Genomic DNA, 14,994 nt, shown 5'->3' on the forward strand with positions numbered 1-14,994 from the left:
TACACGTTACTTTGTTATATGTTTAGATTCCATTCTACTTAGGGTATATACTGGATGGTTGGGTTGGATATCGGGGTCGTTTCCAATCATTTTTGGACCAGGATGCCCATTACGACAAGGCCCCTGATTGGGTTGTGTCAAGTTGGTATCAGAGATTTAGGTTCATGGTCAATTGGGAGTCCACAAGGTCGTGTCGAGTAGAGTCTCTTTTTGGGGTAAGTAGCGCGTCACACTCATAAGGGAGAGGCTACAAGGAATTTAGGAATATTTCACTTTCTTGGTATTTTATTTTCAAGATGCAAGGTCTAATGTTCTTTCTAACCCATGTTTGTTTAATTTTTAGGTCATGCCTCCACTGTAACGTCCTGCATTTTTGGGGCTAGACATTTAACCGTCGTTCCTACATGTATAAACTCAAATCCCATGATTAATATTTGAATATATTTTTCATGATCTTTATCCTTGTGTGTGAAGTGCTTATGAGGTGAAAAATGTTCATAGAAACCACATACAAAAAAGTTGAGCTAAGAGTCTTTGATTCAACCAAATTTTGGCATTCGATTCTACAAGGGTTAACTTTGAACGTGTATAAATTTTTATATATATTGAAATTTTTAGTTCAAGACCCACCAAACGATAGATAATTGAATTATATTTCCAACTATACCAATTACTCCTTATTTTGATACCCCAGCAAAAAGTTATACCCATTTTTATGAGAGAAAGTAAGGGTCCGCGATATGGCTACAGCACGCCGGTCTCTCCCCCGGAATAAGGGGCACAATGCGGAGCTCTCTCCCCCAGAATAAGGGATGCAATGCAGAGCTTATTCCTCCATAGTTTAAGCTTCTTAAGGGTAAAGGGGAACTTTGGTCCTTTCACTTCAACCCCAAACATCCAATGAATGAATTATAACACCCAAAAGGGCATTATTGCCCATCTTCCTCAAAATTTCTCACATAGAAACCCTCCTTTTATGAGAACAAAATATTCAACTTTCTCTCTAAGAATTCAAGTATCCAAGCTCCAAAGTCAAGTTTTTCTTCAAGGATTCAAGATTCAATTTCAAAATTCCTTCACGAATTTATTCAATTAAGGTATGTGGGGTTTATGAACAAAGATCCTCTCTCATCCTTGTGCCCAAAACTTACTCTAAAGATTAAAGTTCATAATTTGCAACTAGAGTTCATACACAATTAGCCAAATTCCTGAATTATGATATTTCTATGAGATTAAAGGTTTTAAGTGCATCAAGATTTACTTATAACCATGTTTCCTCACTAATTTTACATTCAAGCTGTGTTATTAGCTTTATCATGTAAATGATGGTACTACATGATTCAAACCCCAAACTTACATGTCATGGTTGGTCAATACCAAGTCAAACTATTAAACTTATATATTTAGGCCTATAAACATGATCCCCTTTTCAAGTTCACTTACTTTCATTTTGTAGCCCATTGATTTCATGTTGAATCCCTGAATTATGAATTTAGCCATTTAATCATGTTTTTTTCTCATGTTTAAGATATTCCCATGTTCAGGTTCATGCTTCTCACTTGTTTTGGTAAACTGTTTATGCTTTGGGTCTTAAATTATGATTCCCATATTGTAGTTTTAAGCATTATTATCATATTTTATGAATCATTCAGTGTTGGCGGTTATGAACACTCGATACCTATGTGTCTTACATGATTTTGGATTTTCAAGTATTGAGTTAGTTAATACATGAATCTTATCGTTCTACTTAGACATTTATGATCATGATTAGCACTATTAGAAATAATGTTCAATTGCAGTTAGTTCATTCAATGTACCAGTGTCAGTTTAGGTGGGAGTAGGATTTAGCACTGAACAAACCGAGTAATGGAGGCTCACCTGCCAGTAGAGGGTGTGAGCTTTAGTAGCAGCCTCAAAGTTTCAAAACTATGTAGCCAACATAGGTTTGACATGTCTTCAGGGTTTACACTTATCTAATGAAAGAACATGCTAGTAGAAGGTGACTTCTTAGTCCTTTGGGACACTAGTTTAGTAGATCCACATAGCCAGTGTTAGTAACCATGGCATGGTTCTGACACACTTCCAACTGGGATTACAGGTTGGACCCCGACTAACTGAGATTATGGCATATGGGTTTCAAGATACCTCCTACAATTTTAGTCCACTCATTCATACTACCTATAGTTTAGTTTTACATTCTCAGTATGAAGATATCGATTATTCTATAAATAGATCTCTATTATTTAGTATACGAACCTCAGTTATCTAGTTACATAGATATTTAATTACATATTTATATAAATACTAGTCATTCAGTTATTCAAAATAGCTTACTATATGTTATGTTTGGTTCTGTATATTTATGAATTCATGCTTAGTATAGTTGTATATTCAGATCCTTAAGTCATGTCGGTTTATATTTTAGTTCAGATGTGCATGATTTTATGTCAGTTTCCATCACATAGTTTCAAACCTAGTATCCATACATGATCCTTAGTTTAGTTCTAGAGCATGTTCAGCTTTACATAAGATTTATAGAAAGTATTTATCATTTACCGTTTCCCAGCTTCAGTTCTACTCATTCTTCCAAAAGTAGAGATTTAATTAACTAAGTGTAGCAGTTCACCAAATTATTAGATTATCTTTGTTACTCAAAACCTAAGCCTTCATTTGATTTCAGTCTCTTGGTGAGTCTACTTGAACTTAGCATGCATGTTTTAAGATTATGTATCTAATCAATTTTAGTTTTTGTATTCACCCCCACTTACTAAGTATATTCCAGAAGTACTAATCCGCATATATTATATTTGCTACATTGTTTCACTATGTAGGTACCAGTTGTAGCCTACATATCATAATCAAAAAGTTTGCAGCTTCTAACCATTAGGTGATGAGTTCTCCTAGTTCGGGAATCTCCAGTTAGATCTAGTTCATATGTTCTTTTATTTTCATATGTATTGATTAGTGGTAGTTCGAGACATGTCCCAGCTATCTATTGTCAGTAGAGTAGAGGCTTCATATATGGTCAGTCGTTGTCATTCATGTAATTTAAGTCTCTTTCTTCAATTTTTATCATGATGTAAACTTTATTAGTATTATAGTTATTCACATTTCCTTATGATCATGTTTCTGCTCAACAAATTTAGTTTTGTATACAATTTATATCAGTTGTTCTAGCAGTATGCCAGTTCATGGGTTAGCTTGGGATTACTTATTATTCTAGGGTGTAGTCTTGGGTGGTAACAAACTTGGTATTAAAGAACAGAGTTTAAGTTTCCTAGGGTGCCTACATTGTCATGTCAAATTGAGTCTTGTAGGATGTACGGAGATGTCTGTAGTTTTATTCAAGAGGCTATATGGAATTTAAGAAATGTTTCCCTTCTTTTATGTCTCAAATCATGCAGTAGAAGTATTCTTTAAGGAACTTATGCAGATTCTTATGTTACTCCATTCGTGCCAATTCTGCTTAATTCTTAAGGCAACGAAAATAGCCCAACTTAAAACCTTAAAGATAGAGTTTTCTTAGACAGTCCCTACAGATAGTTATGGGATTGCATGCAGGCTTGATAGTACCCTATTAGTGCCTTTATATTTTAAAGTATGAAAGATTTCATTCATGATTATGTAAATCATGTATTGAGCTATAGTCAGATTGTCGCAAATCTTTTCCAAAAACCCTATGACAGCATATGATCTAATGTTAGAAGCATGAACCCAAAAGTTTAGCACCAGTAAAGTGGGGATGGTGTTTATAATTATTTAGTATATTATGTATACCTAGGGCTAGTTCTATGAAAAGTGAACCAGTAGGCTTGAAATAGTATATGCATGAATTTAAGTATATTGATTCAAAATTATATGGTGTTGTGTAGGGTATATTGGTTTAATGGTAATTCTCATGGTATGGTGACACTCATGAAGATTCTAAGTTGGTCATTGGTTAAGTTATTAAATAATGACTATTGGGGCTATAGAAAATTAAAAGTTGTATCTCAGCACGGAGGACTAGCAGTGGGTTTTACATTTTCAGGTGTAGTCTCTCAAGATGAGTTTGTTATCTATGAGTTTTGTTATATCTAGGACTCTAGAGTAAAGTGGTTGTAGTTTAGTTGAGATTTTATTAAATCGGTCCGCAAACTTAGAATGATGGCTTAAATCTAAGGGAAAGATGATTGAACAAACAACTAAGTTAGGCTCTTAGATTCTAGTAGTGATGCCAGTGTATTGTAGAACATCAATAAGGGAGGAAGATATTTGACCCATTCTTATCTCAGTACAAATTTTTGTATGTAAGTCATCATGACGTTTACTCATGCCTTACATGCCACCTACATGATCATAGTCTATGTTCATGTACAATATAGAGAATTATGTACGCTTCCAATTCCAAGTAGAAGGAGTTCCAATTTACTCAGCAGTACGATCATATTCCATGATATTATGAACTCCAAACTAAGTCATGCAGCTCATGACTCATGTACGCATGCTTTATAGTAAGTTTAGTTCCAGGTACTTATGCTACACTCTCAATGATCAGTGAATTCAAATCATGTCATGTATGTCCATAATTTTGATCTCTTTAATGAATTCATACTTTTGATACTCTATTCCTCAGGCCTCACTTAACTGTCCAAGTTACGTATAGTATCCTTTGATGCTTTAGATTCTCATATTCTAACCTTCCAGTGAACTTCTCTTGTGAAATGATAGTCGTAATGTCTCAAGATAGGAAAAAAATTTTCCATGCTTATTGTATTTCATGCTATAAGTGTGAAGGATGATCGAGGTAGATCTTTTGATATTATTCATGGTTTGTTTGAAATTCTATGTGTGTCTTCCTAAGGATAGTGCAAGAAAGTTGTTATTTATGGTAGTTTAGAGTATATGAGAAAGATATGTTTATAGGTGTTTGACTAAAAGTGTTTCTTGGATGAAGTGGAGAAAATATGTAGGGTGATGCAGGTGACGAAAGTGGAAGGAATGAATTTTGTTTCTTACCAGCCTAAGGATGTGGCGTGCCAATGTTACAAGGAGTATATGTACCTCAGTGGTCTAGTTACATAGATATCTAATTACTTATTTATACAAATACAAGTCATTCAGTTATTCTGAACAACTCACTACATGTTATGTTTGGTTTTGTATGTTTACCCTTTCATGCTCAGTATAGTTGTATATCATGATCCTCGAGTTATGTTGGTTTATATTTTAGTTCAGATGTGCATGATTTTGTGTTAGTTTCCACCACATAGTTTCAGACCTAGTATCCATACATGATTCTTAGTTTAATTCTATAGCATATTCAGCTCTACATGAGATTTACATACAATATTTATAATTTACTGCTTCTAAGCTTTAGTTATACGCATTCTACCAAAAGTAGATAATTAAGTAACTAAGTGTAGTGATTCACCAACCTATAAGATTATGTTGGTTACTCATGTTTTAAGATACCTCAGCCTTCAGATGGTTTCAGTCTCTTGGTGAGTCTACTTGCACTTAGAATGCATGTTTTAAGATTATGTATCTAATCAATTTTACTTATTGCATTCACCCCCACTTACTCAGTACATTCCAGAAGTACTGATCCACATATATATCTATGTGCTACATTATCTCATAATATAGGTACTAGTTGTAGCCTACGCATCATAATCAAACAATTTGCAGCTTACAGCAAGTAGGTGACAAGTCCTCCTAGTTTGAGTATCTCCAGTCAGTTGTATTTCATGTATTGTTCTATTATTATTCATATGTTTTGATTAGTGGTAGTTGGAGGCATGTCCTATCTATCTATTATCAATATATTAGAGGTTTCATAGATGGTCAGTCAGAGTCATTCATGTAACTTAAGTCTCTTTCTTCAATTTTTATTATAAGGTAAACTTTATCAGTATTATACTGACTTAGATATCCTTATGATCATGTTTCCGCTCAACAAATTTAGTTTTTATACAATTTAAATCAGTTGCTCAAGCAGTATACTAGTTCATGGGTTAGCTTGGGATCACTTGTAGTTCCAAGCACCGTGTTACGACTAGAGGATAGTCTCAGGTCGTGATATCAATAATTTGATATGCAAGGTAACTCTTCTATCCCAACTGGGGAAAATGTTGAAGAGATGCATACAGGGGATCCATACTCGGTCTAGGGGTCCATTCCCTGATATTTCTAGAGTTCTACCGGTTGCTAATAGTCCTCCTCTAGGTAAGGTGACTAATGCAGAATTTTGAAAATTGACTCATGTTATTGCTCAGTTGGTTGCTGCTCAAGTTGAGTGGGGCATATCTGGTGTTTCATCTGCTGAGGCCTCCAGGGTTGGACAGTTTATAAAGATGAATCCTCCTACTTTTACTGGTGTTATGGTTGAGGAGGATCCTTAGTATTTCTTAGATGAAATGAAGAAAATCTTTAGGGTAATGCAGTCCACGAATGTGGAAGGAATGAATTTTGTTTCTTACCATCTTAAGGATGTGGCGTACCAATGGTAGAAGGAGTAGGATGGGATGAGAAGTGATGTTGAGGAGTCAACTTTGCGAGATACTTTCTCTAATGCTTTTCTGGACTGCTTTTTTTTTCAGGAGTTGAGGGAAGTGAAAGCAGAGAAGTTTGTTAATTTAAGGCCAGGAAAAATGTCTTTCAAGGAATATGCTTTGAATTTCCATTAGTTAGTAAGGAATGCTCTAGATATGGTGGTTAATATGTCGGCAAAGATGATAAAGTTTACTTTTGCACCATCTCGGGTGTTGATCCTTGAAAGCATGACTGCATTGCTGATCAAGGATATGGATATTTATAGGTTGAATATTCATATGCAGTTGGTAGAGAAAAATAAGATAAAGTAGGCTAGGTTCGGGGAAAGGGAGGGTAAGAAGTTTAGGTTATCTGAACAAGGTGGTGGGGAACAACAAGGTGGATAGGATAGTGGTAAATAGCTAAAGAAGAATTGGAGGAATTCTAGTTCCCTGTCTACTGCTAATGCTCCATACCTAAAATAGTAAGGTGATAGTCGTCAGCAAGGTAGATATAATTTTTGAGAACACGATGCCCAATCTCAAGTAAGTAGGGCTCAGTCGGACTCATCATGCCCTCCTTGTCAGTTCTGTGGTAGGTTACATTGAGGTTTCAGTGATGAGGAAAGGGACAAGTGTCTCAAATATGGTCATCTAGGCCATAGCTTAGAAATTGTCCGGTTTGTAAGGGTGGTTTGGGAGAAGTCAAACCTCTAGTTTCTTTATCTTTTACTCCTTCACCAAAGGGTGCTTCTTCTGCATCTGTTTCTTCTTCTGGTACTAGCATGGGCAAGAATAGGTTATATTCTCTTGCTAGTTGGCACGAATCTTAGGCATCACCTGATGTTATGAATTGTATATTATAATATTTTGCTCATGAAGTGTATCATTTTCTTAATTCGGGGTCTACTCTCTCTCATGTGACCCTATTTAGGGTTGTGTGTTTTGATTATGATCTCGAGATTATTTCAGATCTTTTTTCTATTTCTACCCTGATAGGTGACTCAATTATTGCTAAAAGAGTCTAGGAGGGGGTATCTATTCGTGGTAGCCAAACTTTGGTGGATTTATTTAAACTTGATATGGTGGATTTTGATGTTATTCTAGGGATGGAATGGTTACACTCTTGTTATACGTCCTTAGATTGTCAAACCTATAAGTTTGTCTTTAGGTTCCCCAGGTAACCAATTATAGAGTAGGAGGGTTATTCCCTAGCTCCTAGGAGATGGTTTATTTCTTATCTTAGAGCTCAGAGGTTAATCTATAAAGGGTGTATTTATCATCTGGTTTGAGTTATAGATCTAACTCAAAAGGTCCTTCCTTACATTCGGTCCTGCTGGTAAATGAGTTTCCTGAGGTCTTCTCAGATGATCTTCCTGGTGTTGCTCTTGATAGGGAGATTTATTTTGGTATTGATTTGGTTCTTGACACTCGTCTAATATCTATTACTCCTTATAGAATGGCTCTGGCTGAGTTGAGGGGACTTAAGGATCTCATGTATAAAGGTTTTATCCATCCCAGTGTGTCCCCTTGGGTGTATTAGTTTTAGTCGTACGCAATAAGGATGGTTTCCTTTGGATATGCATTGACTATCGGCAATTGAATGAGTTAATAATCAAGAACAAGTATCTTCTTCCAAGAATAGATGACTTGTTTCATCAGTTGCAAGGTGCCAAGTTCTTTTCTAACATAGATCTTTGGTCTAGGTATCATCAGCTTAAGATTAGGGAGTAAGATATCCTTAAGAAGGCTTTCCAAACTCGGTATGGGCACTTTGAGTTTTTGGTTATGTCACTTGGTTTAACAAATGCCTCGGCGGCATCTATGGATTTGATAAATAGGGTTTTCAGGCAGTTTCTGGATATTTTTGTCATTGTGCTCATTGATGACATCTTGGTGTATTCTAAGAGTAAGGTGGATCATGATAATTACCTCTGTGTGGTGTTGCGAACCTTGAAGGAGCAAAACTTGTATGCCAAGTTCACCAAGTATGTGTTTTGGTTGAACAATATGACTTATCTTTGTTATATTATTTCTGGGAAGGGGATTATTGTGGATCCGCAAAAGGTGGCTTTAGTAAAAAGATAGCTTAGACCTATAACTCCAATCGACATTCAGAGCTTCTTATGTTTGGCTAGGTATTTTAGGTAGTTCGTGGGTTGCTCGATGATAGTTGTCCCATTGACTAAGTTAATTCAAAAGAAAGAAAAGTTTTCTTGGTCGGATATTTGTGATGGGAGTTTTGAGAAGCTTAAGGATAAGCTAACTTTAGCTCCAATTTTGACATTTCCTGAAGCTAATGAGGGGTTTGTGGTTTATTCTGATGCGTCCAGGGTGGGACTTAGTTATATTTTGATGCTGCATAGGAAAGTAATTATCCTACTCATGATTTGGAGATTTTAGCGGTGGTCTTTTTATTGAAAATTTGGTGGCATTATTCATATGGAGTATATATGGACATTTTTTCTAATCATAAGTGTCTCTAGTAAACGTTCACTCTGAGGAGCTAAATCTTAGGTAGAGGATATGGTTGGAGCTTCTCAAGGACTATGATATGAGTCTTCCCTATCACCAAGGTAAAGATAACATAGTTACTATTGCTCTTAGCATGCTATCCATGGGGAGTTTGGCTTATAAGGAAAAAGGAAGCAGGAATTGATGAAAGATATTCACCACTTGGCTAATCTTGGAGTTTTTCTCTTGGACTCCAATGATGGTGTAGTGATGGTACACGAAGTATTTCTAACGTCTCTTGGTGCAGAGATCAAGGAGAAGAAAAAACTAGATCCTGTCTTGATCAAAATCAAGAGTAATATAGGTAGGAAAAGGGTAATGGTGTTTGAGATCAGTGGTGATGGTACCTTGAGGTACCAAGGGTGATTATATGTTCTTGACGTTGATGGTTTGCAATAAAAGGTTTTCGCTAAGGCACATGAATCGCAATATGTTGTTCATCTCGGTTTAACAAAGATGTATCATGATCTCAAAGAGATGTACTGGTCGAATGGTATGAAAATGGATGTGGCTTATTTTGTGTCTAAATATATAGTGCGCCAACAAGTTAAAGTTGATCACATTAGGCCTGATGGGTTAGATGAAGAGATTAATTTGTTTGAATAGAAGTGGGAGGTAATTAATATATATTTCATTACCGATCTTTCTCGATCTTGGAACTAATTTAATTTAATTTGGGTCATCACGGATAGGATGATAAAGTCTTCTCACTTCTCACCAGTGTAGACCAAATTTTGGGTTGAGGACTATGTGAGGTCGTATCTTCAGAAGGTTGTAAAAATGCATGAGGTACTTATTTTGATTATCTCTAAGTGTGGTATGCAGTTGTCATCTTACTTTTAGAGGTCTTTTCAGAAGGGGTTGGGTACTAAGGTTAGCCTGAGTACTGCTTTTTATTTTCAAATAGATGGATAAGAATAGAAGACTATTCATACATTAGAGGATATGCTTTTGGCATATGTGATTGATTATGGTGGCAATTAGGTTAAGCATCTACCTCTTGTAGAGTTTGCTTACAATAATAGTTACTATTCTAGTATTGGTATGGCCCCTTTTGAGGCATTGTATGGTAGATGGTGTAGATCTCATATTGGGTGGTTCGATCTTAGTGAGGCGAATATGTTTGGTCCACATTTGGTTTATCAAGCAATGGAAAAGGTGAAAGTAATTTAGGATAGTCTTAAGACTGCCCAAAGTCTCCAAAAGATGCATGTGGAGGTAAGGCGTAGAGACTTGGAGTTTAAGGTTAAAGATAAGGTGTTCTAAAAGGTATCTCCCATGAAGGAAGTGATGTGGTTTAGTAAAAGGGGAAGCTTAGCCCCCAGTCTATTGGTCCTTATGCAGTTTTGTAGAAGGTTTGTATCGTGGCATATAAATTAGAGTTTCCTTCTAGTTTGAACTCTATTCATCTTGTATTTCATGTCTCTATATTGAGGAAGTGTCTTGGTGATTCTTCTTCGGTGGTTCCTTTGGATGGATTGGGAATCTCAGATTCTCTATCTTATGAAGAGGTCCTGACTAAGATATTGGATCGGCAGGATCATCAGTTATGGACCAAGGGTGTAGCCTCAGTTAAGGTTTTATGGCAGAACTATAAGGTGGAAGAGGATACATGGGAAGCGGAAGCGAAAACGAACATGAAGTCTAAATATCCATATTTTTTCTGCCTTAGATATTCGTATAGAAGGCATGTGTCTTTGATCACATCTTTTTTCTAACTTAGTTAAAGGTTAGAATAGATCCTTGCATCTTTATTTCTAATTTGGTTAAAGGTTGGATTTATATTTGATAATGCAAATGAATTATGCATGTGTTTGACCCACCATTTCCATCATTCCAAGATGAATGAACCTAGTAGGGGAGACTGAAACACCTTGGATTTAGGACCCTTATAAAATTTTTCAAATTTCTGGGTTCTGGACAGCATACGATTGGTGGGTACTAGTTATATACTGGGGTACTAGTTGTATGCCTTGGTCTTATACTAACCACTGTTGGTTAGTGGGTTGAATTAGTTTTTGGAAAGGTGATGACTTGGGTTTGTATGAGTCGTATGGTTTGATACGGGTCGCTTGGTTTGGATTTTTCCTTCAGTTGATCTGAAACTTAGTAAAATAACTTGGGTCATAGTATGCATGGCTCACCATAAGCCGTAAGCCAGGGTACGAGTTGTACCATTGACTCGCATAGTGGACAATGATCAAACCTCCTGTGATTCTATTCTTCTAAGGGTACGGGTCAAGGGTACTAGTCGTATGCTTGGGTACAACTCGTGCTGGAGGGTACGACTGGTATGTTATAGTCGTTCCCTATGAAGGGATTTTTATGCAGTTTAAGTAGGTCAATCTGGACATTTCCCCCACTTAGCCTATTAAGGCCCCACAACTTATAAACCACTTGGGAGGTTATTTACCCTATTATTCTTTCATTAAAAACTTAGAAAATGCTCTTAAGCACTCTATATTTCTCTTTAAGGCTTATGGGTAAAGGAAGGCTAAGGTTTCACTAAGGTGATAAATTTGGGGCTTGATTGGGTAATTTCTCTCCATCATCTTCTTAATTTAAGGCAAGATAATTTTCCCTTACTATTAGTTCCGACTATATACATGATTTATATAATGATTTCATGGCATGATTATTGTATGGTTTTAGGGTTTTCAAATATATGTTGGGGTTTTGGTATTAAATGCTTGGTTATGGATTTTCCATGTTTTAATTATGTTTTTACATGCTTTAAATGGTGGATTGGATAATTGGTTTCATGGTAATGGTTAATTGGTAATTAGATTTAGTTTTAGAAATACTATGTCCCCAATATGTATGATAAAATGTCTATGATAATGCTTTTACTATGTTATTGAACTTTTAATGGAACTATTGCATAGTATGGTTTAACTGGTTTGGAATGGATAAATGGTAGGGTTTGGTGGTCATGGTTTTGGTCAATTAAACTTCCTTGTGGGTTACATGGGATTCCCCTAAGCAAACTTAATAATGGAACACTTGTGGGGTACATGGGATTCCTCCAAATTAACTTGATAATATAATCTATGTGTACATGGGAATCCCTTTACATAAAAAGGTTGGCTAAAGATATTGCTTCCAATCTATAGTCGGTATGACGATACCACTTCTTATAGCCTTGGTTAATAATAATGGAATAATGGTTTGGTTGGTTGGAAATGGTTTTAATTGGGCAATAATGGCAGGGTGTGATAGACAACCCTGAAGGTGCAAGTCTAATAGACGGACACTGGAAACTCATGTTTGCCGATATAAGGGGTTGGTCATAGTGACCATATATGATACTATGAGGTACATGGGAATCTTCTAAGTACATTGTACATATTAATGTACATATGTATCATAATGAACAAAGGGTACTTGGGAATCCCCTATACTTATGGCATCTACGATTACTGCGGCTTCACGTATCGGGGCCTGTTTAGGGTGTTACAATGGACCCATATAACCTGTGGATGGTTTTAGGATGGTTAATCTACACTTACCCTAGTTAACGGTTTTTAATGTATGCTAAACAAGTTTCTTTTTCACAGCATGGTTATATATATAATATATGTATAGTTTGTACGCATGTGGATGGCTTACTTGGTTTTAATAGATGTCATTATTTTATCCTAATCCTAAGTAATTGCTAGTGTTCACTTGCTAACGCTTCCTTGGGCGGTTGTATCCCCATGTGATACAGGAACTAACCATTCTACTCCTCCTGCTTAGTGATCAAATTTTGGGATCAGCTCGGTTGGATTAATGTGGTGAGTTTCCATATTCAGGAAGGCTACATTTCATGATCATGGATATTTTTCCATACTTTAGATATTTTATAGATAATTATTTTGGCTATGGTTGGGGGCATGTCACAACTGAATATTTGTTTTCTTTTTGTAAGAGGCTTTTGTGGAGCTACTATGGGTTGGTATGGCCGGGATCTGTTAGTATTGGCATTGGTATTGGGGCTGATACCGTTGGACTAAATTTATCATTGTCCTATCTTTTTATGTTATTTTATGGGACTTAGTTTTGTTATGGTTTAATTTTGGCTTATAATTTTTGTTTATTTATGGTTATCCATTGGGTTTAGGACAGGTGGACTCGTTTGGGTGGTCATGGTCATAGACCTATCTCAGAGTTTGTATTTGTGCAATTACATTTTACCTTGCCATATGTTTGGAATCCTTTCGACTTAGGGTATATAATGGATAGTTGGGTTAGATATTGAGGGTGGTCTCCGGTCCTGGTTTGACTTAGGATGCCCATTACGACAAGGCCCCTGGTCGGGTCGGGTCACTCAAGCCTCAATATGTATTATAAATATATATTTTATCTATAGAGTATAGCTTGAACAACTTTACCCGAGCTTTTTCTTTAACTCCTTAGTTCTTACAATATCACTGTATAACTTTGTCATTACTACTGAGCACAATAGAAAAGAGAGAAAAGCACAAAGTTATATGAGTAGAGGTTGTATCAACCTATGAACTAGAAGTAGTTCTATTGAATCACCAAAACCCAAACCATTGTATTCAAGTTATTTCAAATCTCTAAGGTAACCCTAGGAAATTGAATGTTGGTACCACACAGGTTTTATGAACTAGTATAAAATTCTTTGTTCTCACTCTATTCTATCCAAGTTCTATATTATTGTTATTTGTAGTACTAACACATTTGTAGGATTATAATCGACTAATTACCCACTATAATTGACTAAAAGGAGAGAGAAATTTCAATTCACCTCTCCCTCTTGACTTTTGAGTACAACTTATCATTTGGGTGTATCCACAATTAATCTTATATAGTTAATATTTGACTTTGTTAATGTTAACCATGAGATTTACTTCTCACTAAGGTGTATTTAAAATTAATCCTACAGTGAATACTTCATTTGTTTTAAAATAGTTGACCTTTGTTGACCTGACACTCTCCATAAGAAAATGCTTATGATAAGTTTATTTTACTAAATTAGCTTTATTAATTATGCTTTGAAAATATAAATGTAGGTATATACACTTTGTGTAGTCATTTGATGATAGGGGTAGTATTGGAAGAACACAATAAAATTTTCTTGATTTTGTAAATAAGACAACTAAATTGAAATAAATATTTTCAGGAAAAGGGTCAACCATTTTAAAATGGAGTATTTGAGTTTGTTAATGTTGACCATGAATTTTAATAAGAAACACCCAATTTGGTTATCTTTCCTCCCAGAGTTAGTATTGAATAATTCCTAGTGTTGTGTCAATAATTCCTAGTGTTGTGTCAATTGAAGTTTAGCCTAGTTAGTACATAGAACTAGTTAGTTGGCCTATTGCATTTTCCTTCTTCACCCTTCTCCTTCTTTAAATACACAATTTCAAACCAAAACACTATAATGATTTAATTTTTGATGATTTTTGTGAAATATTTATTTTTATTTGATTTAACTATTTTACCCCTTCTCTTGATTGCATTGTGGTGTTTATGGGGTGTGAAAATGATTGGCACAGTTCTCAATGCATTTTAGTGTGATTTGTGTGAGTTTGTGATTTTTTGTAGCTTGAAAAATCTTATAGTTGACTTTGATCATTATTTATTGATATGTGCATCAAATGTCAAAATGGATTACACCAACAAATCCAGAACGCCAATTTTAAGTTGGTAACATAGTTGGTGTGGTTTTATGGCTTTTATATCTCTTTTTAACCCTTTGTTTTAAAAGTTGTGAAATCCATTTTTAGGGGTCAACTTTGTGAAAATGATGTTTTTTTCAAAAATCTAATATCTCCATTGGATTCAGAATGTCAAATTTGGGTTAATAGAGGGATTAATTCGATTTTGGGGCCTTTAGATACGATTTTGACTCTTGGTTCTAAAATAGTGCAAATAAGGTTCGGGCTCAATTTTATGATAATGACCTTCTTATGTAAATTTTATGATTCCATTAGATCAGCAACGTGTTTTATAATTAAAT

This window comes from Capsicum annuum, chromosome 12, assembly GCF_002878395.1.
Source record: "Capsicum annuum cultivar UCD-10X-F1 chromosome 12, UCD10Xv1.1, whole genome shotgun sequence".
Classification (NCBI taxonomy): domain Eukaryota; kingdom Viridiplantae; phylum Streptophyta; class Magnoliopsida; order Solanales; family Solanaceae; genus Capsicum; species Capsicum annuum.